General features: G+C 37.0%; 1 protein-coding gene across 3 annotated transcripts in view; it reads left to right on the forward strand.

Moving 5' to 3' along the window:
• The window catches only part of cntfr (ciliary neurotrophic factor receptor), a 203487-nt gene that overhangs the window by 10601 nt on the left and 168527 nt on the right, over window positions 1-24359 (forward strand). For 2 of the 3 annotated variants that reach the window (XM_019361247.2, XM_003440112.5), the window contains exon 2: window positions 22648-22688. The exons of the other annotated variant lie outside the window; for it this stretch is intronic. The gene's annotated coding sequence lies outside the window, so the exon portion shown is untranslated. The remainder of the gene's footprint in view (window positions 1-22647; window positions 22689-24359) is intronic. 3 annotated transcript variants of the gene reach the window in all.

Consider the following 24359-nt stretch of genomic DNA (forward strand, 5'->3'; position numbering starts at 1 on the left):
TGAAAGGGAGTGGGCTGGGCGCTTGGCCGGAGAGGAAGTCTGCCTAATGATATTAACAACATCCTTTATTGGGTAGCTACTGCAGGCAGAGAGAGAGAAGGGAGTAAATGGAAGAGGGAGGGAGGGTGATTAAAGTGAGAAAAGTGGGGTCTTAGAAAGAGAGAGGAAAACGGGGGAGAGAAACTTTAGGGTGAATGAAAGAGACAAGAGTGTGAAGGGGAATGGGTTTACCTGTTCTGCAGATTAGGCAAGAGAAATATGCGGAGATTTAAACATCAAAAACATAATTATGAGAGGGTTATTCTATTTAAGAGTGTCTGCCCAAACACTACAGTGAGAGATGTTTTCATCTGCTCCTAATATGTTATACGGTTCTGACAGTCCCTCCATGTTCCTCTAATAGATTTGCAATCATATCCCAAATCGCTTGGCAACCCTGTCAGGTTCTATCACCGAGGTTCACAAGGGATTAATTGTTTGCAAGAGTTGAGCGTGCAAAAAACAAAGGTAAGCGGAAGTTGTTTTCATGATGACTTAATTATTCAAATTAATTTAAAATTAAAAGTATTGTTTATTTGTCAGCTAGAAATTGATGTCTGCTACAAAAACTTAAGTATTGAGGTTGTAGGGTTTTATTTTTTACTATGATAATCATTTCAACTTTCATTTTAATGGACGATTTCTTTTTGGCAATTTTCATTCATCGAGAAAAGTTTCCTTAAAGTCTGAAGCAGAGTTTCCATTAAAGCCACTAAGTAGACAGGTGCTTTATACTGTTGCGATAAAGCCATATAAAACCTATGAAGATGAATATGTTGCAAAAGCAAGTAATTTTTGAAAACATATAGATAAATGAATGAATAAATATCATTCTATAGATGTGATTATTTCTTTTACAATTTTCTCTGATTGCTTCAGGTAACCCACCCAATAAATAATATTTAAACTACAGTTGCTCAGTTGTCTGGTTTGGCAATAGTATAGAACGCTCTATTAAACTTGTTTCCATGTATGTCTGCCCTCGTCTGACTCATTTCACAGAAAAGGTAGAAGGAAAAAAAGATGATTTACTTCACCTGATTAGGGGTTTGGGTTTTTATTTTTGCAACGTATTTGCCTTCACAGAATACAATTGTTGTCTAATGCATTGAACTTCACACAACAGGTGGTCAGGGTGAAAGGAAAGCATCATCTCACACACCACCATTGCAGTGCACAAAAGTGAAAGTGTGTGAATAGAGGATTATTTACATAACCTGTTTTTGTGTCTCCTGTGTTGTTGAAAAACATCAACAGGCACAAAATGAGATCGTGGATACAAATAAAATAAAGTATAGAAAAAAGTGAACACACAACTTTGTTGCAAGTAGACAAAAGAAGCCTTACTGCTCCATGAAACACAGAGACTGTTTTGTGAGTATGTAAACACTTTTGCTCTTTAACTTGTTTTTCTCCTCTAAATCTGGGTAGGTGGGCTTTTTCAGTTACAGACTGATGGGTGATTACTATCTTACTGTATGCCAGTATGTTACCATTTTAATGTCTCTGTGAAAAAAGGAATTCATAGATCATAGCATGATGCCTAGCATAATCATCAACACAAACACATGCAAATGTGTCATAGGCATTATAAAAGATAGATGTGACACATTACTTTCCACACTTTTAAACTAAATCATCTGCCTTTTGGCTGATGCTATCTTGATGTTTTTTGAAAGATAAAAGTTGCCTTATATGGATGAAAAGTAGAATGCTAAGTTATCAGGTGGCGCTAGCAAGCAGCACGTATTCAAATTCAAACTGTATGGGTATGGCACAGAGAGAGAGAGACATATCAGCTACTTAGAGCTAAGTAGTAGATCAATAAAATAGAATTTCACTTACCAAATCTGAAGCACAAAATTCTTTGATGTTCCATACCACACTGAAATAATAATCAGGCAGTGCTTTAAAAGGGTGCAATAGCACACACAAAACAGAGACGTGCATATACTTAATGTAGTGTTTGAGGCCGAACACTGATCAGGACAACTGTTAGTCAATGTGGCTGTAAACATGCATTTTAATAATCTCTGTTTGGGCATTTTATTTGGATTTACTGAGTTTTAGAGGGAGCCTCAAGTGGCAGCCAGGGGAACTGCAGTTTCTTTTTTTTTTTTTTGCATCCACACTGTTTTTTCCCCCCTTTTTTTTTAAATCTCCAGATTTTACCCTTTGATATTCCCACAATGACAAATGTGCTTATCTCCCACTAACACCTAGTGAAAGCCGTCACCTTGAGAGGCATCTCTTACTACCAAAAATGTCAAGGTTGGCAAATTCCTCTGTTTAACTTGGCAAGATGCCTAAGATCCCAGACCCCTCCCAGATGTTTGCCAATGTGTAGAGCCATATTTATTTGTCTGATTGCTCACATGTTGGCCTCTGTGCAAGTTTCTGTCTGAGTGCTTGTGTGTCTGTGCAACTCTTTTTCTCACACATACACAGTGCAGAAATCAGACAATGAAGAAAATAGCACAAATAAACCCATTCTGTTGGACTGTCTCTGCAAGCAGTGTTATCATCTCACTTCACCTGTGGCTAAAGAGACATATACCTGTCAAAAGTAACACTTTCAGACACAAACATTATATTACACAGGCATAAATGCATACAAGACTTCACATATCCTCAGCGCAAATGTGTACATGTATATATCGACAAGTGCTGTGTGATGTCATCTACAATGACAATAGTCAGCGAGCCAACACACACTGATTAACCTTTCCATGCACACTGGTATGTCAGAGTTGAGATGCCATTTGTCGTATTCCCATGATCTCTCCTCTGGTAGAACATGACTGTTCTTGTTTTCTGTGTGTATATTGTTGTGGAAATGTATATGAGAGACACATAGTACTCAGCTTCCTTTGACTTGAGCCAAAGTAGAAAAGAGCTACTTATCAGGAAGGATTAAAAACAAATTAAGATGGATTTAGACCCTTTAAATGACTCTAGCTTCCATCAGTTGGTGAGTGTGTGTACCTTTTTTTGTTTCTTCAGCTGTATCTGGTTATAGATGGAACAGTGGTGCACTGGTTAACACCAAGAAGGTCTTGTGTTCCAATTCGCTGGTAGGTGTCTTTTTGTATACAGTTTTAATGATTTCTGTGAGTGTCTTCCACTATTCAAATATGTTGGTAGTAGGTGTGAGTGTTAACATGAATGGGTGTCTGTCTCTCTGTGTTAGCCCATCAATAAACAAGCAGCCTGTCCAGAGTGTACCCTGCTTTTCACTCTGTGATAACTCGGATAGGCTCCAAAATAGATGAAAGGATTTTAGGTTAGATTGCATATTTGTGTGGAAAAGTCTGTGGCTATATGTGTGAGCTTAGTCACAATGCACATTGCATTTAGATTCAGTGCATTTCAGGCTATTGACATGATTTTAATTTGTGATTAAAATCAATGCACATTACTCAATGTCAGTTTTCTCAAGACAATAAAAGCCTGGAGTTTTTTCACATTACCGTGCAGTAGAATGTAATTTAAAAGGTCACCTTGGACATGTATGTTCCTCACTCTGATATCAACCAGCAAATGAACACTGTTAATACCGAAGCAACCCTGGCAACAACAAAACCGGACAGAGCATGTAAACTGGCTGCCTGAAGCGTCACAGTTCTTCGGCCAATAAATTGATGTCTGGTGGATAAAAACCTCAGTCCAAACACCAGATGAACACACCATCTGTTTCTCTGCGATTCCACTCATTAGGAGTACATATTTTATTTTTTTTCCTTTATTCCGCTTGTCATTTCATGGGCACTGCTATAGCCCTGCTCCTTTCTGCCATTGTGTTTCTATTGTCATTTAATTTTTTGTTACCGAGTGCAGATCGATAAACGCTTGATGTGTGTTTGTTTTGTTGTTTCATATTTTGCAGGGAATATAATCAAATCCCTTCTGCTTTTCCATAGCGCGTTTGCATAATGTTGTAAGCATCTCCTTCTCAACTTTTCTTTTGTCATGAGCCAAATCCGCCTTTTTGATACAACACATTTTGGAAATGGTTTGTCGTGCAAACATCTTGACAAACAGTAATCACAACCAGTTTTACAATACTTCCTTTTTAACCATGTTTTCATAAATATTACCACATAAAAAGCATTGAATCTTATGCTACAACCATCAGTTGATTTCTGCCACTGCTGTGTTCATTATGTTTTTCTGGTGAAGCCACATTTGAAAACCAATGGACCCATCAGCAGAGAGCCCAGAGGCTCCAGTCATGCAAGCCTTCTGCCATCTTTCCCTCCAGATGCAACCTTACATGCTCCATCTGTGGCTCTATGATTGCTCTCAACAGCCACCTGCAGTGGTGCCATCGCTGGCAGGCACAAACAGTATGAGCCATCCCGGCCATAATTTTAGCAACGTTATCTTTCTTTGTTGATGAGATGCCTCTGTTTATGTATCATGTTTGACATAATCTTTTTTTAGTCTTAATCTTTTCATCTTAAATTCTGTCTGAAGAAGAGCGTTGTGTTCAAGAAACAGTTTGCAAGTATTTGTTGTTTACTGGAAACTTTTTTTTATGTGCACATATGCTTGTGTAAAAGCACAGCCACAAAGTCCATATAAATGTTTAAATAGAACGTCTGTCTTTGAATGTGCATGCATGACATGAGTGGATTCGATTTCACTGCAAAGCCATGTTGAACAGTCACTCAATTTCCTGCCACACATTCTGTTGTCCCTCCATGACAAATGCCTCGATTTCCTCATAACACATTCCTATAGCATTATTGGTCATGGACATTATATAGTCCAACATACTCTGAGTCCCTTCGAGTATCAGATTGCTTCAGTGTTTATTTGAGAAAGCCAAAAGCAAAGAAAGAAAGAAAGAAAAAAGAGGAAACCACTAACATTTTATTGCTAGCTGAGAAAGAAGTTTTCAAAGAAGTAAGAATGTTTGCCTTTTGTTTACCATTTATTGCTTTTTTCTCCACATTTAGAGCTAAAAGCTGTTCATAACTCATAGGGGAAAAAAATACAATCTCAGTTTTAACCCTTTTCATAAGTACATGTAGGATATTTCCAGTGCTACTGTTAAAATCTCTAGCAGACATCTAACACTGTTACTACATACGAGGAATATTGTGGTTTCTAAAAGCAGCTTGTAAAAATGTGTCTTTTCATGGCCTGTCTCAGTCCATTAAAGTAGATACATGACACCACATAATGATATTAAAATATTCTTCAGACCTCCCTCCATAAACAGCATTCCTAAATGAGGTTTTAAACCAGAGGGCGAATTGTCTGTGAATACTAAGTGAATGGCATTGGGAAAGCTGACATGGTTTGAGGCCTCTGTATTGTTGAGAAAAGTCAGGAAGGTTTAGCTCAAGTGTAAAATCCATACCGAAGCCCTTTGGTAATGCTTGACTTGACAAGTTGTGCATGTGTTTGAATGTGTTTGTGTGTTTGCACTCACACTCATACTCGAAGCTACCTTCATGATTCATTAACGTGTGTGTGGACGCCTGTTATGCTACGGAACCTACGGTTCTGTGTGTTACTAGGCTGTTGTACTCATATTTCCATTTAAATATGTGTCTGTGGTGTGATTTACAACCGTCCACTATTGCATAAATCCACTGACTGCTATCCCAAAAAGACAGAAATGTAGAAAAAAAAAAGTGTCCATATGGAACTTATCATAAGCAACCATATTTCTCCATTACTAGGAGCAATTTGTTTTAATTGCCAGCTTAGAAGTAATATGGCCTCAAACTAGATTTTTTTGTCATAAAAAAAGAAAAATCTAAATGAAATATGAGAATACCCATTAACTGACACAATTATGCTGTAATAATCAGAAAATTGAGCTGTCAAGACTGGAAAGCCTCTTTAAGATGGTAGTTACAAAGCATAAGGAGCGTGTGTCTGTATGCAAGGATCTGACAGAAACTGTATGTAATTGGTAGGTTTATCTTTAAAAGCCGATTATTTACATTTTGAACTAAGTGGAAATTTAACGAAAAATTTGACGACATAACCAGCTAAAGTGTACGAATCAGAGAGGTCATTATAAAGAGAAAGAGGGAGGGAGAGATCCTTCTGTGCAATATTCCTTGTATACAAGGGTGACTAACTGGATACTTTGATGAAGCAAATTGGGCTATTGCTGCACAACCTTGCATCATAAAAATATTCGTAGTGAAAATTTCCCTCTCAGTAATGATTCCTAAATAACACCGTGGCCTCTGTGTGCACTCCATCCTGACTGGCTGGAGGGGTGTTAATTAGTTTGAAATAATCACAGTTTTTTTCAGTGCACTAGGACTTGATATTCAAGAATATGGGCTCACTGCACACATTCTGCTGAGTCAGAGTTCATGAATAGCTTTTGCTCTCACATAATTTCAGTGATAAATGGCTGTGGATGAAGCTTATGGGGAGCAATTTAATTGGCTAAGCATGAATTTTAAGTCTTTCAATTATCATCACATCGTTCCTACTCTGACAATAATCTCTGTTTCCTCAAATGTGTCATGAGTCGAACAATATCATCTGATTTAACATCCTATGCCACAACGCATGACTAAATTAGCTTGACTGTAAGCCAAACCAGTCTCGAATCAGCATTGCTCTTTTAAAATAATTTGTGTGCCAAGCAAAGGCGAAAAAGAACAGAAAAAGTAGGCCCAGAAGAACTGGGTCAAACGGCATTCGAAAATAAAATAAAATAAAAATAAATTAAAGTTAAGGTGATTGACATTGTTCACGTTAGACTCACCATGCTTGCAAGTCGAAAACATCTTTCTTTGATGTACAGTGCACTATGTACTAAGTACTTCCACACATACAGACAACCTTCAGTCAGATAGGAATATAAACATAAAAATACATTTTTTTGCGCAGTAATTCCCACCTAGTGCTTAGGGCTGTGCTGGACTTTGTTCTTTGAATAGTTTTTAATGTGTAAGAGGCTTTTAGATCTTATTTTTCAAAGGACAGGCATGAGGGATTCTCATGAGGCTGCGACACTCCCCATTAAGAATGTGATTCTTACAATATAGCACACAGATTAAGAGGCCAGCTTTGTAGTCCCCCGCCTGCAGCACCATATCCAAATTGTGCATACATACTATTATATATTAGCACTACTTTAAGATTATGTTCTACTTGCCTAAACTAACGTGGACTAAGAATGTTATGGATTTTTACTGTTAGTGCTTTTCTTCAACTCATTGGTTTTAATGGATTTTTAAGGACATAATGTGCCACACTGTAATATTTTTCATGTTGTTTGCAATCCCTTTAATCCTATTAAACAAACCACGTAGGACTTGAGGAACGGTGCACACCTGTGGCACATTTGAAAACTGTGTTCACAAGGAATATATGACCAGTGTGTCTGTGAAAACCTTGCCTTAATCACGGTCACTCAAATCAGCTGCTGAGGGCCAGTTTTATAATGCAGAATCCAGGTTGGTTCCTCTTGAAGGAATATAAGGTTGTTTGGACTAGAGAGTTCCAAGGCACAATATTATACCCAAAGTATGATCATAACACTGTAAGCATGCTGCCAATGGCTTTGTAGAAACTGAAAAGAATCTGTAAAAGTCTGGTCTCCACATCACGACCATTTAGTTCATTAGTCACTTGTCATTTTTAACCAACTCAGCTCAGTTTGAACATGTATTATTCATGTATCCACATGCAATGAGGAACTACACCATTTCCTGTTGAGAAAAAAAGCTGTTTTTAAGCACATACTGTAACTCATTGAAAATGTTATTATTTAAAAATGATGTTTTCCTCAGTTGATTAATGGCTGACATATTGGTGATACTGATGGTGATTGACTGGGAATTAAATAAAATGAAATCATTTCATTCTGTTAAATTTCGACAACACTTGGTATCTGAATTGGGTTAAAGGTCAGCCATTCTTCCTGATGTTTGTATAATTAGAACTCATTCTTAAATTTAGTGTGGACTTTCTTCACCATAACCAAATTCCCAGAAGGAAGAAAGTTTTTGGCTTTAGTACAAGTTCCTTGTTTCAAAGTCTTAAAACCTCTGAACACTCTGGATCTTGTCAGTGTGGAGTTTCTCTTAAAATTGATCATGTGTCCACTTCCTATCATTTGCCTTTTAGTTAAAAAAGAAATAGACCACAGATACCCTGTTGTAGCTGGAACTGTTGGATGCAGTGAGAAATGTTTCTGATGTCTGACTCAGACATGAGTTTAATGAAGTCTGATCATGATACACTATCCATTTCTCTTTTTTAGTGCAGCTGTACTGTGTGTGGGTGAGGAAGGCTGTGAAGAAGACCGTGTTTTAGTTTAGTTCCTTTGATTTAACAGCTTATTGAGTTTCTCAAACATGCAAAAAGCACTCATATGTATTGATTATGAGTTATTTCAAGAAAAGTGGGATTGTCATTTAATTAAAGCCATTATAAGCCATGAAAATCTACATTCAAGCTTGGGAGTGATGACAATCTATTAAACTGTCAATTGTAAAACCCTTCTTATATCACTGAGCATTTGTTACAGTTAAACAAAATCTGGCATTCAACAGCTATAATCTCTGACAAGGAAAAAAAAGAAGACAAGAAATGTCGAAGAGACATCGAACATCATGTCAAAAAAATGCCTCTTTTAAAAATATATTTTGTCTGACTTTACTTTAATCTGTTTAACTTTTCACTGGATGTTAGATGTAACAAAAAAAGTTATAGATTATTGTATGGCTACACTTACACTTCAAAGGAATTTCAGTCATTAAAAATGTAAGGAGTGGAGGCAAGGAGCCAACAGGCTTATGAAACTGAAGCAATCAGATTTTAGTTTCACACATGTGGTGAGACACAGGTAGGTGAGCAGAACAGAGGAAGAGTAATTAAGGGGGAGACAGATTTTTTTTTTCTTTTTAACAGAAAATATCAAACTTGTGTCTTAGGAAAGTGAACTGCAGCACTAAAACCAGTAAAGATATATTTTTGACTGGCCTGATGGCTGTTTTAATTAAGAATGCACTGGTTTTTAACCTCTGTATTCAGTATATGTGGGTGTTTCTAAGGTTATGAGAAGCAGGAATATGTTGCACGACTGTGTTTTTCTTTCTACATGAATATGAAGCATTTAAATTGCAGAGAAATTTATGTTACAGTGAGTAAAAAAAATACTATCCTATACTATTTTTCTACTATATTTAAATGCTTTGTTGTCAGTAAAATGTCCTTGTAGGATAGCTACCATGTTTTATACAGTGTGATTCAGAATACCCAGCCATTACTTTTTCGATTGTATTAAGTAATATAGCCAGAAGGTCACATTTTAGTTACATATTTTTCTCAGTATAAATGCAGTTCAGAATTACTGAAGGGTCTTAGCCACCATTTTAAAATGGTATTGCTTTATGTGTCTGGGCGAATTTGCCAATAACACCATAATTACAGCATTTATGAAGCTTTGATTTAAAGTGATATTGACCCCTCCAGTAATGAGGCTTGAGCTCTCTCAAATTAACATATTGTAGCACCAAAATGGCCACATATATCAATTGAATGCCATTATAATCCTGTGAATGAAGTGGCCAGAGAGCAAGAGGTAGTCGTGTACAACATAAGGATGAAAGTGAGAGGAAATAATTTTAAAAAGTCAATATGGCAGATGTAGATAGAGAGAAAAAGGTGAGAGGAAATTGGGTGAAAAGACGGGAGAAATTCGAAGAAGCATAATATAGAGAAATAAAGAGACATGGGCTGTGAAGCACATGAATTGCAGATGGGTAGACACAGAGAAAGATAGAGATATGAGAGGAGTCAGGCCACCAGATGGTCTAATGACCACAGGAAATATTACATCTGGCAACTGCACACCAACATTAATGACACCAGTCATTTAAGAGCCCTGAGAAGAGCTGCTGTGTATGTGTGCATGTCTTCCTGGGGGTGCATGCATGTGGCTCATTTAACTGTACTTGCAAGGTCAAGAAGGCGCTCTAATTACTGCATAATTAACCAAAAGGCAAGGTCTGGAGACATTAACCTTCATTGTGTGATTAAAAAGAATGGCAGGTCAAGGTTTGGACACTGCACTGTATGCAAACTTCTTCATCAATATTTCTTCATCTAAAAATTAATTCAGGTCAGGTCTGTCAACTTGCAAATCTGTGTATTTGTGCCTTAAGAAAATAGAAAGCTGTTTTCACACTGTTGGCCTTGTTGAAGTTGGGCTGTTTTTAGCACCTTATTACGAGTCTGTTTTTATTTCAAATCCTCTGTCGGAATCTAAACAAAAGCAGGTATAGACATGAATGCTACATATATGTCTTTTACATAACAGACTTTAATCAAGCTGACAAGCTTGCTAACTTAAGACCTTGTCATCCTTCACCAAAAGTCTTTGATAATTAAAATGATGTAGGTAGCGGTGATGCATGTGTAGGAAAAGCTGATTATCATGGAGCTTAAACAAACAGTATGTTTCATATCTCACAGGATACTGATGCACCCCCTCACGGATGTACACTCTTTACCTCAAAGAAGAACCAAAACATATCTTTAAAATTTTATGTTAACATTAAAATGACACAGAGGCCTTTAAAGCCACTTTTATAAAACAGGAAAGACTAATTCTAAAATACTTTTTTTAAAATAAAACATAAATAATAAAGGAATATAAATGAGTAAAAAGTTCACAGTTTGCTTTCAGTCATCACATCACATTCGCCCATGAACAGTGGTTAGCACTGTTGCTGCACAGCAAGAAGGTCCTGGGTTCGATTCTGTTTGCTTACTATGTGGAGTGTGCATGGTCTCCCCATGTCGCTGGGTTTTCTCCACATAGCTTGAAGACACACAGTTAGTGAGGTTAGGTTAATTGCCAATTTTGAATTGGCCCTAGGTGTGAGTGATTGTCTGTCTCTCTGGGTTAGCCCTGTGACAGCCCTGTAACCTCCCGTGACCCTGAATTGGATAACTGGAAGAAAATGGATGGATGGATCTCATCACATCTTTGTCCTTAGTGTTTGATTTCATTATAGAACAATATAGACTATACTTTAGACTGCAAACAACGTTTATGTAATGTAAGGTGTATAGATATAAATTCTCTCTCCCTCTATTTGTATCTCTCTCTTGGTCCTCCATTCCTTCCTCCCTTCCCATTCCCTCTCTTATCTGTTCCTCGTGGGTCTATATGAAATATTCCGACCAGGCTCCTACAGTGAACACATAATTAGAAACCACTGAACCGTGGCTCCAACATGGGAGCTTTACTCCTATCTGTTTGGTGAAAGGGGGTTGAATAGGTGGGGGGTGGGTCGCCTGTAAAACATCTTCATGGTCAGAATACTACACCAGCCTGAAATGCTGGCGGCCTACAATACATTTAGATAGATATTAGGAGAAGGGGGGAGAGAGAGCAGTGGATACATGAGGTAGAATGGGTAAATGGATTGATAGATGAGCCATGGGGGAGAAGAGAGTCATCAACAGAAATGGAAAGAGAGAGTCATGGCTGGCGTCCATTAGTTCTGTTTTCCACAGCAAGGGATAACACTGGTAAACGTCTTTCTTTTTTTTCCTTTTTTTTAAATTTCCATTGTCATCAATTATCCAGCCTCACCAGGCAAGGGTAGGATTTTAAACAGAGCTAATGAGAAAACAGCTAAATAAACAATGATACGGTAGGTGATGACATTTACAGAACACCCATAATCCCACTATTTATACATGTGCAAAAACATGTCCAGTTCTGGCTTCTTGGCCACTATTGATTCTGCTATTATCCTTGCTATTATTTTGCTTTGAGGTGTTTTGAGCCACAATATCATATTGATGAAAACTGAACAGTGTTGAAAACCTGAAGCTTAAAAAGCTATGTATTTGATCTGAGAATTAAGCACTGCATACAAAGCAAGAGCAAGTTAGCAAGATACCAAAAAATGCAATTGTGTTTTTAGAGGTCAACGAAACTGTTAAAATTAAAAAGTACATGTTTTCCAAAACCACAGTTACAATACAAAAAATAGTTACAATAATATAATTCAAACATCAGAAGGAACTGATTAATTGCCACGAATAACAGTTTAACCCTGGTTTGACATAATATGTTTAACAAGTCATGTATTATTCACTAAAACCAGGAGGGATAGTTTAAAAAATGAATCATCAGAGATTATAAAAGACATCTGTAGAAAAAGTCAAGAACGATGGCAGTTATCCTGCTCCTGCTCCCAAAGAGGCAACCAACAGCCTGGAACAAATGAGCCAACCATGTTGTTGCACTGACATGTACACACTCTTTAGATTCATGACAGTTTTAACTGCATAGTGGCTGGTATATCATCTTGTTATAGGAGTGGAGATGTACGTGTACTTATCATTTTCTCAGTCAACCACATCTGAAAAGTGAATTAAAATGGCATTTGTGCAACGAGACATTGATCATGTCAGCACTCTGGATTAAGCAGTTAATGAAACTGTAATGTTATGAGACTGTGTGAATGCGTAGTGGAAATAGAACTATCAGTTTAATTAAAAAAAAATCAAATTTTAATCTGGGGTAATGAATCCAGAGTTTTAAAGGATTAAAAAAAAAAAATCTGAATATTCTGGGGATTCTTTACAAATAACAGCCTGGAGTTGTTAGTGGGGTAGCTGCCTAATGTTAAGTCTAGTTTCTGGAAAAACTTTGTGTGTGTGCTTTGAGTCAAAACATCTGTGACATTGCTGCTGTGCTTTGTCCACATAGGAAACAGATACTTAATGTCTTTTGGTGTCTTCAGCCTGCTGACACTCATTTAGGTCATGTACAGCTGTGGTGTGATGTTATAGCACGACCTACGTTTTACAGTGGTCAAAGTCGTAATTTGATTCCATAGTGTTATTTTTACTTTTTCTTGATGATGTCACCATGTAACTCACCTGACCTTATATGGTTGTGTACCTTCATGTGGTTGTGCTTTGACTTTTACCTGACTTTGTCTCTGTGTGGCTTTATTCTGTTGTCATAGTGCGATTAGCTAGTTATGGTTTGTGCTGACGGCTTATTGCTGTATTAGAAAAGGACAGAAGAGCCTTTGGGACAGTTTGCATCACAGTGTGTCCTTGGACCATGCAGACGTTCACACATTGTCACATATAAAGCTGCACACACACACACACACACACACACACAAACACACAAATAGTCACACATAAGAACTTATACATGGTTGTATTCTTACATACATATGTGAGATATCCACATGTGCAAGGACCATGTTTTTATGAGCCCTTCCTTTCAGCTATAGCAGGAAATTGAATGTCCAGCAGCTTAGGCTGTTAATTAACATTTATGGCTCTAGATGACCGTTAGACTGGCTGTCACAGCCTTTACATCAAACCAGCTGGGGTATAAAAATTCAATCTCAATCCCTGACTCTATGCCAAAGTAATGATGGCAGATCATGATGTTGATTTGTTTTATAATTTTAAACTACACTGCACTGATCCCCTTTGGGGACACAGTATTTGTTTGTCCTTTTACGCAGAGGATGTCTGTGGAATACTTTTAAGGCATGCAGATATTTTGTGAAATCCCACAGACTAATGGCACGAGGGATTTAACGTTGGTCTCCTTCTGTCTGTTCAGTTGCTTTCTATGCTTCTGATGAAGAAAAATCAGTTTTCACAGTACTTAATAAATCTTTACACAAATGTTAAAGATGAAATATAAAATCTGGTAATAAATACATAAAACGTCTAACCATTAAATGAACAGATATGCATGTATATATTGTTCTTTTATATGTTTGTGTTTTTAAAGCTGTGCTAACAATTAATTAAACACTTGATCATTTAACTATGTTTTTTAATAATTTTTTATTTTAGTACACTATCCTGCATTATGCTAGCGCACAGCTAAGCATTATAAAAAGGCTTCACACACTTTTTCTTACTTCTTTGATTCCTTCATAATGTTTTTTTTCTTTCTCTCCTGCTTTAAACTCTTTCAGTTCTCATCTGTTCTCAGCCCACACAGTGGTCTATATTCCTTACAGCCGGGCCTGCCTTCCACAACTGAAACATTGACTAAATACAAGCCATGGTGAGAGACAGTTTGTTTCTAACAGTTACAGCATAGACTAAGACTTAGGAACTGGGAGCAAGTAAACCAGCATCCTGATCGATGGTCATCGACATGGCATCATAACAGCTTACTTAGATAGACTGAGAGGAACCTCTACTTGCACAAAATGTTTGTAATGTACGAAAACATATTGACAAAAACCTGCACAATTATACATTAGTCCCTTCACTGAAAATTTCTAAATCAGTGTTGAATCTGTCAAAACCTGATGAAAATTACTTATTTACTTTAGTGTCATTGCTACAGCCTCATTCACATCTGCGTCTGCACCGCCTATCACATGTACAGTATACACGCACGCATGAGCACATAGGCACACACACAGCAATACACAAATAGACATCAGACTCAATTCCAGTCACAGTTCCAAACACCTGTCTGCCAATCTTCCAATAGTGTTTTGACCGCTTTTCCCTGGTCAAACTGTGTGTGAGCTGCATTTGTGTTGATATGTCACCGTGTATGTGTGTTAGTGGTCTGACAGCCACAGATAAGGTGGCAGTTATCTTATCATGCTGAGCCAACCTACTCTAACCCTCACAAACCTCAGGTGTCAGCATGTTGGCTTTTCACGAAGCACACCCCCCCACCGCCCCAACTCCATTTTCATGTCAATTTCACACCATTTTGCTCTCTGTCTCTACCTTCCCTCCCCTCGGTCTTTATCTCTTGATTTCCCCCCTCATTCCTTTGTGATAGGCATTTAAGCCCATTTTAGTCCAGTTTGCTCTTCTGTTCTCCCTTCATCTCTCCCATTTTTTCCTTTATGATTTTTCTTGGTATCTATCTACTTGGCCTTGTGATCAATATCTTCTATCACTCGCCAAGTTTTGACAACATTTGCTGTCTTGCTTTCCTTTTTTTTTGCACTTTGCCTACATCCTACTCTTGCTTTTAAGTGTGCTTTCTCTTTACCACTAACCCTTCACTCTCACAGTTCTCTCAGTGTCTACAAGAGGTGACAATTTACTTTAACATTGCTAGATAACCCCAGTTATTCTCAGTGTCTTTCTCATTGCCTTCTTTACCTTCCACTCTGTTTTCAACACATTTTCATCCAGTTCTTTATTCACAGCTCAGCAGAGATGACAGCCTTTTATTATCAGTCTGCCAGTCATTTCACCGTTTTCTAACTACCTTCTCTCCCTCTTTGCATCTCTTCTTTTCTCGTATTAGACGCCGTCATTCTTTGGTCTGCCAAGCTTCCCAATCACCATTGTAGTCCTCTGGGCAAACCACCTTATATAATTATTTTATTTTATTTTATTTTATTTTATTTTATTATTTTTTTGTCTCAAAGGGTTTCAGTGCAATCGGCTAGCAGGCAGTTTTAGAGAATGAAAGCAAAATCAAGGACTCTCTTCAACATAAAAAGAGAGTATTATTACTGTAACGTAAAATATTTAAGATTGTTTTCACATTCATATTTAAAACGGCTGTAACATACTTTTTCTTTCAGTTAATTTTATCTTTTAATTTAGCCTTTCATTTTGCCTCATACCTTACCTCTCTTTACTCCCTGCTCACTTGTATTCCCGTCTCAGGCCTTAACAAATTGTTATTGATCTGCCAAACCACATAAAAAACCCAAGATTGTATTTTTTGCCTCATTTGTCCTTTGTCATCATCATCATCATTATTATTATTATTGTTTTTTATACCTGCATTCATATTTTATGGTGCAGAGGTGGGCACACTAATGAGAGTAGAGTATCATCTGCACTTACTTCTGGGGTTTCTATCTTCTGTCTTTGCCCATTTTTAATTACTTTGAATTTCCAACTGATTTTATCAACTTGACTCACAGTAAAATTATCACTTTCTGACTGGTAATATTGTTCATGCAAAACTGAGGCTGGAATATGAAGGGGTTACACCTGGCGAACTTGTTAGTACACCGGGTTCATTCCTGTAAGAAAATGTGAAGGAATTATCAATATCGAATACTTAAAGTTATTAATGGTACAATATCTGTCTGTATGTACTTCTGATATACGTAAATATTTATCTTTTTCAAATAGCTTTAATTTAAATAGGTTTGATGTTTAAATCTAACACATTTTATGACTCACAGAAACCTGCTCTTAGAGGGCATAAGCCGTATGTCTTCCCAGCTTTCTTGACATTTACACATTTTCTTATTTTTTAAGCAATCATTCTATTTTTGATGTTTCAAAAGCTCTCTTTAAATGAAGCCCTTCTCAATTATGAATAGTGTCTTTGTTAGTATTATGGTAAATTATAAATGGACTAATTTTATAGTACTTTTCTGCTTTTACCGGGCACTCAAATTACTTTTATTTTATGCCCTTAAATGCCAGCCTATCATGTATACACTCAGTCTTCAATGGATCCATTGGGAGTAATTTGGGGTTAAGTATCTAGCCCAACAAGACTGCAATTAGTATAGAAACTGCTTCATCTGCAGATCCAGTATCCATACATGTGCAACACTCAAAGTCAACTCTACAGTAATGTTCATAGATTACAAACAAGTTATTAAAAAAAAGTTAAAGACTATGGGTTGTTATTTAATTGAAATGTAAGTAATTATTAACATTATTTTGTTTAATAAAGTCTTGCCCAGCAATAGTCCACCGTAGTCTACTTGCCTACTTATAAATCTGAAAACCTGTAGCAATAAAGATAAAGATAAAGATGACATACCAAACCAGATATCCATGAGCCGACTCTGGAAAAAAAAAAAAAAGCTAAATAAAATAAAGTAAAATAAAAGTATTTTCAATCAACAGTTTACTTTTTTTAATTAAATGTTGAGCCATACGATCATTCAACTACGACATCAAGTCAAAATTTTACTATTTTAATGTCTACTAATTGCAAAATTGAATCCATTTAAAATTATGAGAAAAAGCAAAAGCCTTGGGCCATCTGTTATGGGCTGGCAGGAAATCAAAAGCTGATTTTCTTGCCTAAACTAAAACTGTCATATACAGTGCTGCTCTCTTTTCCATAATTCTGTTTTTGTCATTTCTACTAACAAGAAATCATTTATAGTGTGCAAAGCAGCTTTCCTCTCTTAAATCACTTAATTAACTTGACTACTGTAGGTGGAGTGAGAGTGAGATTGACAGGTGATTGCAGCCTGAAGCAATGGTTGACCTCTCCTTGCTGACCATATATGTAAACCTGAAGTTAAAGACAAGCACCAAGCTGCAAACATAAACACTGAATGTAATGAAGATGATTGAGAGACTGACACAAAGAGCCAAAAGGGAGAACGAGAACATCGTGATTTCTTTTCTTTTGTTGAGAAAATAAACATGAAATGCAGCATAGTAAATAATGATAATATGAAGGATGAAGGGAGAACATTTGCCGCTTCAGTGTTGTCACTGTAGGTAAATTTCCAATGAATGTCATTCAGTGAATTGGCTGTCTGTATTTCAGAAAGAAAGAAAAAAAAACCCTTGAGGGAAATCATTACTTTCCATTTTAGATTTATTTTCTTCTTGCTGTTTTTTTGTTTCTGATGAAATAAATTAGATTATTCTCATCAGATGCAAATTCCCAACTTGCATGCAGTTCACTAAAAGTCATGTTAAGCATTTCTTATTGAGTTAGGTGACTAACTAGGCAGGTTGTGACACTATATGAGAAACAACAACAACAAAAAAGCTGGTTTGCTTGTCACCCCTCCTTCTGTGTCCATCTTTTTCTATGTTCATGCAGTATATGGCTGAGAGCCCTGCTCGCCCTCTCCACCCTGTTTTGTAGTGGGATAATAAACAATAGCCTTTTTCTGCTCTCCCTCGGTCCTCTTCATTTTCATCAGAGTACAACATGACAATAAGATCCCTACCCATTATTTAGAATAGGCAGACAGAACATGATCCAGGATGAAGCATCTGCTGCAGTGATGTCAGATGACAGTTATGAAGCAGATTATCAGGCTTATAGCCTGAACTCACTGCCTCCAGTTCCCTCTCTTAACATCTGACATCTTAACTATGCAATCCTTGTGTCTTTCACTGTGGGGTTCTTATGATTTTTTTAACTTTATTTTTTTGTCTATTTTGTTTGGGTTTTTTTTTTGTTAGTTTCCTTTAAAGTGCATTCAAGATCTGAAATGTCGCCTCACTGCTCTGTTGTAACTACACAATGAAAATTGTCACAAATACACCTGTGAAAAATAAGATGAGACCTCCTTTTTCTAAACCCCAGACAAGACCCAATTTGTTGCATTCCTCTAAAAATCCAGGGGATGTGATGAAATAACCAATATGGTTTTTGTTTGTTTAAATGTGGATCTAAAACCAGTTCTGTGTGTTTTGTTTTGTTTTTCTTGGTGAGACTTTACATATGGTGCTTCAGCTAATCTGTCTTCTGTGTGTCCTTTACACATAAGAACTTGCAATATGACATAGCATTGTCTTTTATTTTTGAGAACAGAACAAAAGTTACAAAGTCATGAATTTAATTCTGCTTTCATTACATTTTTGTGGTGCTGGATGAATATAAATAATTTAATTTTATATAATTTTGTTTTTCTTTTAAACACTCAAATGTAATCTGCAAATAAAATAGCAGGTCAACCTGTTGTCAGTAGGTTTACCTCCTACTATGTCCATAGCTTCTGTTGCTATATGCTCTTTTAGCCTTTATCCTTTTAATCTGACTCCTCTGCTTGGTATTAATAGCTCTGGTTTTAACAGAAAGAGCAGGGAAACAGAGCAGACGGAGAGAACTGAGGGATTGTTGGCTGAATTCACGTTGGATTTTGTGCAACGTGCAGCTCAGCGAATCTCCTTTCAGTCCATTGATTTATAATAGCATTCAACCAATGACAGCTAAATCTTTAAATTCTCTATGTTTAGTTTAGTTTTTTTTGTTCTGTCCTCGTTTGATGGCAGTAAGCTATTAATGTTAATATTTCAGATGTATTTCAGTGTGGAATCAACTCCTCCTTTCATTCACCAGCTCTGTGATGGCATGTCTTGTATGTTATGTGTACTTGTCAAATAATGAAAGGAACATTTGGATCACACATGCAATCTTGATGAATGAAATATTACTGACATACAACGTGTAATACTTTGAGAACAAATAATAGTAACTGGGAATTAAAATCACCAATATGTGATTTTTATATGTGAAGATGATACTTTAGTAGTCACGGTTTTCACAGTTTCTTTTCTTTTTTTAATTTGTTTGAGCAGAACCTAATTCCTCCTAAAACTTGACCTTATTCATGAAAACGTTTTCACAAGTCATACTAAATAAATCAGGTGATTTAATAAACACAAGCCCAGCATCTGGATAATAAATAGTCTGTACTCAAGGCAAACAGTCATACTGCCAATTCACTCCTACTGAGAAAACTTCATGTTATAATTAAAACCAGATTTTAAGCCATGATTTTGAAGTTTCATCAGGATTTTGCTGCCCACTAAAGTGAAAATCCACCCACACCTTGATGCTTTAGAGTCAGGATTATTAAAAAGTATTAGTACAAAGGAATTCAGATATCTCTGGCTGCTGAACCGGGGTGATCTGCTGCTAGGGGGGTGTTGAAAAAACACATGCTGAGTTTGTAATTATCTCTTGAGAGTCTTTTCTCAGTTTGCATTCTCATCTATCTATTTTAATCCTTCTGCTACTGTTGTCTATTCAGCTCCTCCTTGTTTTCTCCCTCACTCATCCATTCTTTAATTATCACGCTTTGACTATCCACATAAATATTTTTACTCTCTCCTGCTAATACTGTCAAGCTCTGTATTTGGAACTGCACCTGGAGACCTGGAGAATTAATTACTGCTGATTTACTTTTCTTTATTTAAATATTTATTTATCTATTTACTTATTTTTGAAGGCTGCACTTTTTGGTTTTAGTGTTATTAATGATGGTTTGTTCTTAGTGATTCTGAAATTGTGTAAAGCAAAACTGCTGAATTGGAAAAATTCAGCTGGTGTCAAAGGCTGGAAGAAAGACACAATTAGAGAAAAAGGTTTATGTGTTTGTGTAAAGAAACAAAAACTCCAGGAGAGACTGAGATAGGGAGAGAAGCAGGGGAGCAAAAAAAGAAGAGGTGGAGTAAGTGATGGGTACAAAGTGTGTACTTGTCTTAAAGGGGATGTTTCACATGATAGCATGTTCTGCAGCATTGCCATCAGCAACCCACTACCCCATCCTCCTTGTCCCCATGACAAACACACACACACACACACACACACACACACACACACACACACACCTGTTATCTCTGCCTTCCCACCACCCAAGCAGGCAGGCAGACAACATTTCTGAAAATAAATAAATAACCTTCAAGAACAACAAGTTATACCGAATTCAGTTCAGTTCACCTATACCAGACAATATTAGGAGACCGGATATCTGACAACATTTTATAATGAACTGAAAACTAAAGGATGAAGGTAGGAAGAATAATAGCTCTGATAGGATTTATTTATCCTGCACAATTCAAGCTCTTTCATATTGTAAAGTGGACAGATGAATCCTGGCCAACAATGTTTACTGAGCAGTTGATTAAAACAGGATTTACATAGTAAGGCCATAACTTTTATTTCCGTTTCATCTTTATTAAGCAAAGAGATTTTCATTTGTTTTCGTTTTAATGATATTGCAGTTCTTAATGACCAGGCATGTGCTTTGTGCTGTGTAGTGCACTGATCATCACTTTTAGTAGTATATATTAGTTGTGTTAGCTTACTTAAAAAAAAAATCTAATAATAAATCCTCGGATGAGGTTTTTTGTTTTTACTAAACACTAAACCCTGCTGTATAGTAGAAATGTGCTATAAAACTTTGCAGTAGTATACACCACTTAAATAAATTTGTTATTCAAATGTTGCTGCTCAACATTTGTTATACTACCTAGTTTAACCACTTTACTGTATTGGCTAAATTGTGTAGTAAGCAGTATTGCGGTAAACTTTGCAAAGATGGACATTGCTGAACTGATGCAGTGGTATCTACGGTCAGCGCTACTTTAGGTCCTGGGTAGCAGACATTATAATCAAGAGATATGGTACTGAAAGAATCCTCAAGAAATTTATGGGAGAATTTTGCAACAGTAAAGACTGTGGTACAATATATATCTTCCAAGGCTGAAAGATTTAAAACCATATTTGTGCAACGTCAGCAAACTTTTAAGTGATTTTTATCAGATTTGACTGGATATGTTCTGCAGTTTTTATGTCCCCTTGACCATTAAAATGAAAGTTAATTGAGAGAGTGCTTCAAAATAACTGCCCAAATAAGTGTCCAGAAGAGTAACAAGACTTGCTTCCCGAAGGAGTCATCAATTTGAATTCAAGCTGATAATGTTCTTTAGTAACACTTGGCTAAATCCACCTTTATACTGATTGGAAAGCAGCCATGATATAGCTCATCTAGCATTTGCTGTAATCCAGAATGTAGTTGGCTAAATCCACAAAGAGCCGTAAAATACAGCAGCAACATAGGTCAGCTGGATTTGCGAGACCTCACAACAGACGTTATTATCTAAAATTATTTCATTTCTGATTCATTTCACCTGCTTCCCACTACACCAGAACTTAGGGTTCTTTCACCTGCTATATCCCATTTTAACCCTTGGCTATATTATTCAAGTGACACAATAATTGTAATTTATTAACAGTAGCTCCGATTATCTTTTATTTTTTCCGATGCTCAACATTTCGCTTTTTCAAAACCACAAAATAGAAATTTTAGGGCTGAACCTCTTCACTCGTATCCATTATCTATGATTCGGCAGACTGTAATGGAGTTTGTTGCAGCTTTTATACCGGACACTAGACCACTTCATCAGAAGCATGACGTGGCTGCGGTAACAGCCGTTTTACAGCGCAGCAGATTTGGCTGATGTGCATGGCAAGTTAAATTACCATGAAGTGGAGCTAGAGTGTTTTTGTGTGTGTATCTGTGAGTGTGTCTAGCAGAATGTGAGAAGCGTGTAATAGGCTCACCTGTCTCTGCCTGCAGACTGATGGGCAGGTGGAGAAAATGAAAGCCAGATGGGAAGAAGAAGCAATGGAGAAGGGTGGGTAGGGGGTAGATAAGACTGCAAAGACAGGATATGGTGTGGATACATTCATATTTTATATTTTTACAAAATGGTAATGTGTCGCCTGCTTCAAACTGGAAGTGCAGTTTTAGAGTCTCTTTGGTGGGGTTTGCTATAGTATGTTCTACTTTTCAACAGTAATGTTTCAAATCTTTCTTTTAGATAGAGCTCACTTTTCATTGACATTGACTGTTTTTATGTATGCTTTTTTTTTTGGACTAGACTGCAAAGATAGGGATGACCTGATGGTATTCTCAACCTCACCACAGATAATCACTCTTTAGAGGTTGTGACCACTTTGTCATGTTCAAAAAGCTTAGGGGAAGGCAGGCCTAAATCCCCCCATTTTTAAATGACTGCTCAATCTCTTTTAAGATCAGATTCTCATATCCTGATGTCAAATCCTTAACAGTGCATTTTTAGTGTATGCAGTGACTAACTCCATGTTGTTTTTGACAGGGTGAAGAGGAGGAACGTGCTGACATTTTGCCCTGTCAGAAGTAAGTTTAATTCTTTTGTGTGTGTGTGTGTGTGTGTGCATGCTTTCTGTAGATCAAAACTCAAATCTGACTTGTTTTCTTGCCTTTATTTACAGTTTAGCTTTATGATGCATTGTGCTTATTATGGCTTACAAAGTGCATTTAATTTTCACCACAAACAGGCAAAAAAGTTTTTTCCCCTCTTTGTTTTCCTGCTTAACCATGTCAGCAGTGAGATTGCATCATCTCGTAAATGTGTCCTGGTGACACATGAAACTTACTTCACACCACTTTGCAGATGATGGTTTTGACAGTGAGCATTCAGGATGAAATCAGTCAATGTGAGTCCCATGTGATAAAAATAATGTAACTGTGAATATAGGAATACACCTTCAGGTACTTGATGAGATGATGAATATGAAATTGTTGGGCTCTCAAGAAAAAAAATATTTAGAAAAAAAATAGTAACAAGTGATCCCAGAAGCTCTGCTCTTTGAAAAGCTCTGGTCTGCCAGTATGGTGGTCTCTCCTTCTCTGTCAGTAGCACGTCTTCAGCTGTATCTGGTTGTCGTGGTGACATGTGTGTGTCAGCGGTAGGATGTGTGATGTGCTTGTGTGTGCGTGCGCATGGAGCGGCGGGTGTTGAAAGGACTCTGTTGAGGCATATAGAGTTCCCCTGTCCAGAAATTCCAGCAACACATACATGTCAGTGATCAGATACAGAAACTTTAGGTATGCAGACACTGCACACCTGCATGTATGTACACACATATATATACAAGAAATACACAGACAGCACGGACACACACGTCGACAGATATCCAGATTCCATTCAGGCCAATGCCATGCATTCATACTGACAGCTAAGGACTATAAGGTTACACAGGGAAATCCGTGCCTGGAGCAATGCTTTGAACACTAATAGTATTTGTGCACACTTTTCTTCAGTCACAGAGACTTGGAACTAAAAATGTAATGTCATTGAATTAAAGTAAAGAAATGTGTGCATTCTTATTTTGGCAGATTTGTCTTTACGCATAAGTGACAGATGATATTATATTGAAAATTAGCAAATGTAAATTGCTGCTCATTCAGTAGCTGCAGCAGTGAAAATGTTGTTGAAGGGCCCTTATTTAAGGACGGCTTGACTATAGCTGATGAGAGAGCAGAAAGGATTGGAGATTTGCTTTCCCAGCCACAGCTCCTTTGTGTAGGTCTTGGGATTTGAACCGAGGACACAAGCCCACACAAGCTTTACTCTTGATAAACAGGTGTAAGGCAATCCAGTTACTCAGTGACTCTCTTTTCGGCATAACTGTAATTGAGTTCAAGTTCAAGAATTAATTCTCCCTACTGGGACGTTTGGCTTGCAGCAAGCCATATCTCATGCAGGATAATCACAATAAACAAAGAGCAATGAATATTCAGGAGACTGAGACACAGGAGACCGGAAGGTGCGTTACAGGTAAGGTTGATAATGGGAATGGAGATACAGTTGTAATTTTTTTTTCGATAACTCGAAAACTTTCGATAAAGTCGGATGACTCCGCTCTGAGCATGTAATCCATTTATACCATGTTACGAAGGTATTGTTATATAATATTTTACTTTGAGCATTTATTAGTTTTGGAGGCATGAAGGAAAGTGAATGAATTCATGTTACGATTTTTAGACAATGCTTCTCAGTTAGCT

This window comes from Oreochromis niloticus, linkage group LG7 (assembly GCF_001858045.2).
Source record: "Oreochromis niloticus isolate F11D_XX linkage group LG7, O_niloticus_UMD_NMBU, whole genome shotgun sequence".
Taxonomy (NCBI): Eukaryota; Metazoa; Chordata; class Actinopteri; order Cichliformes; family Cichlidae; genus Oreochromis; species Oreochromis niloticus.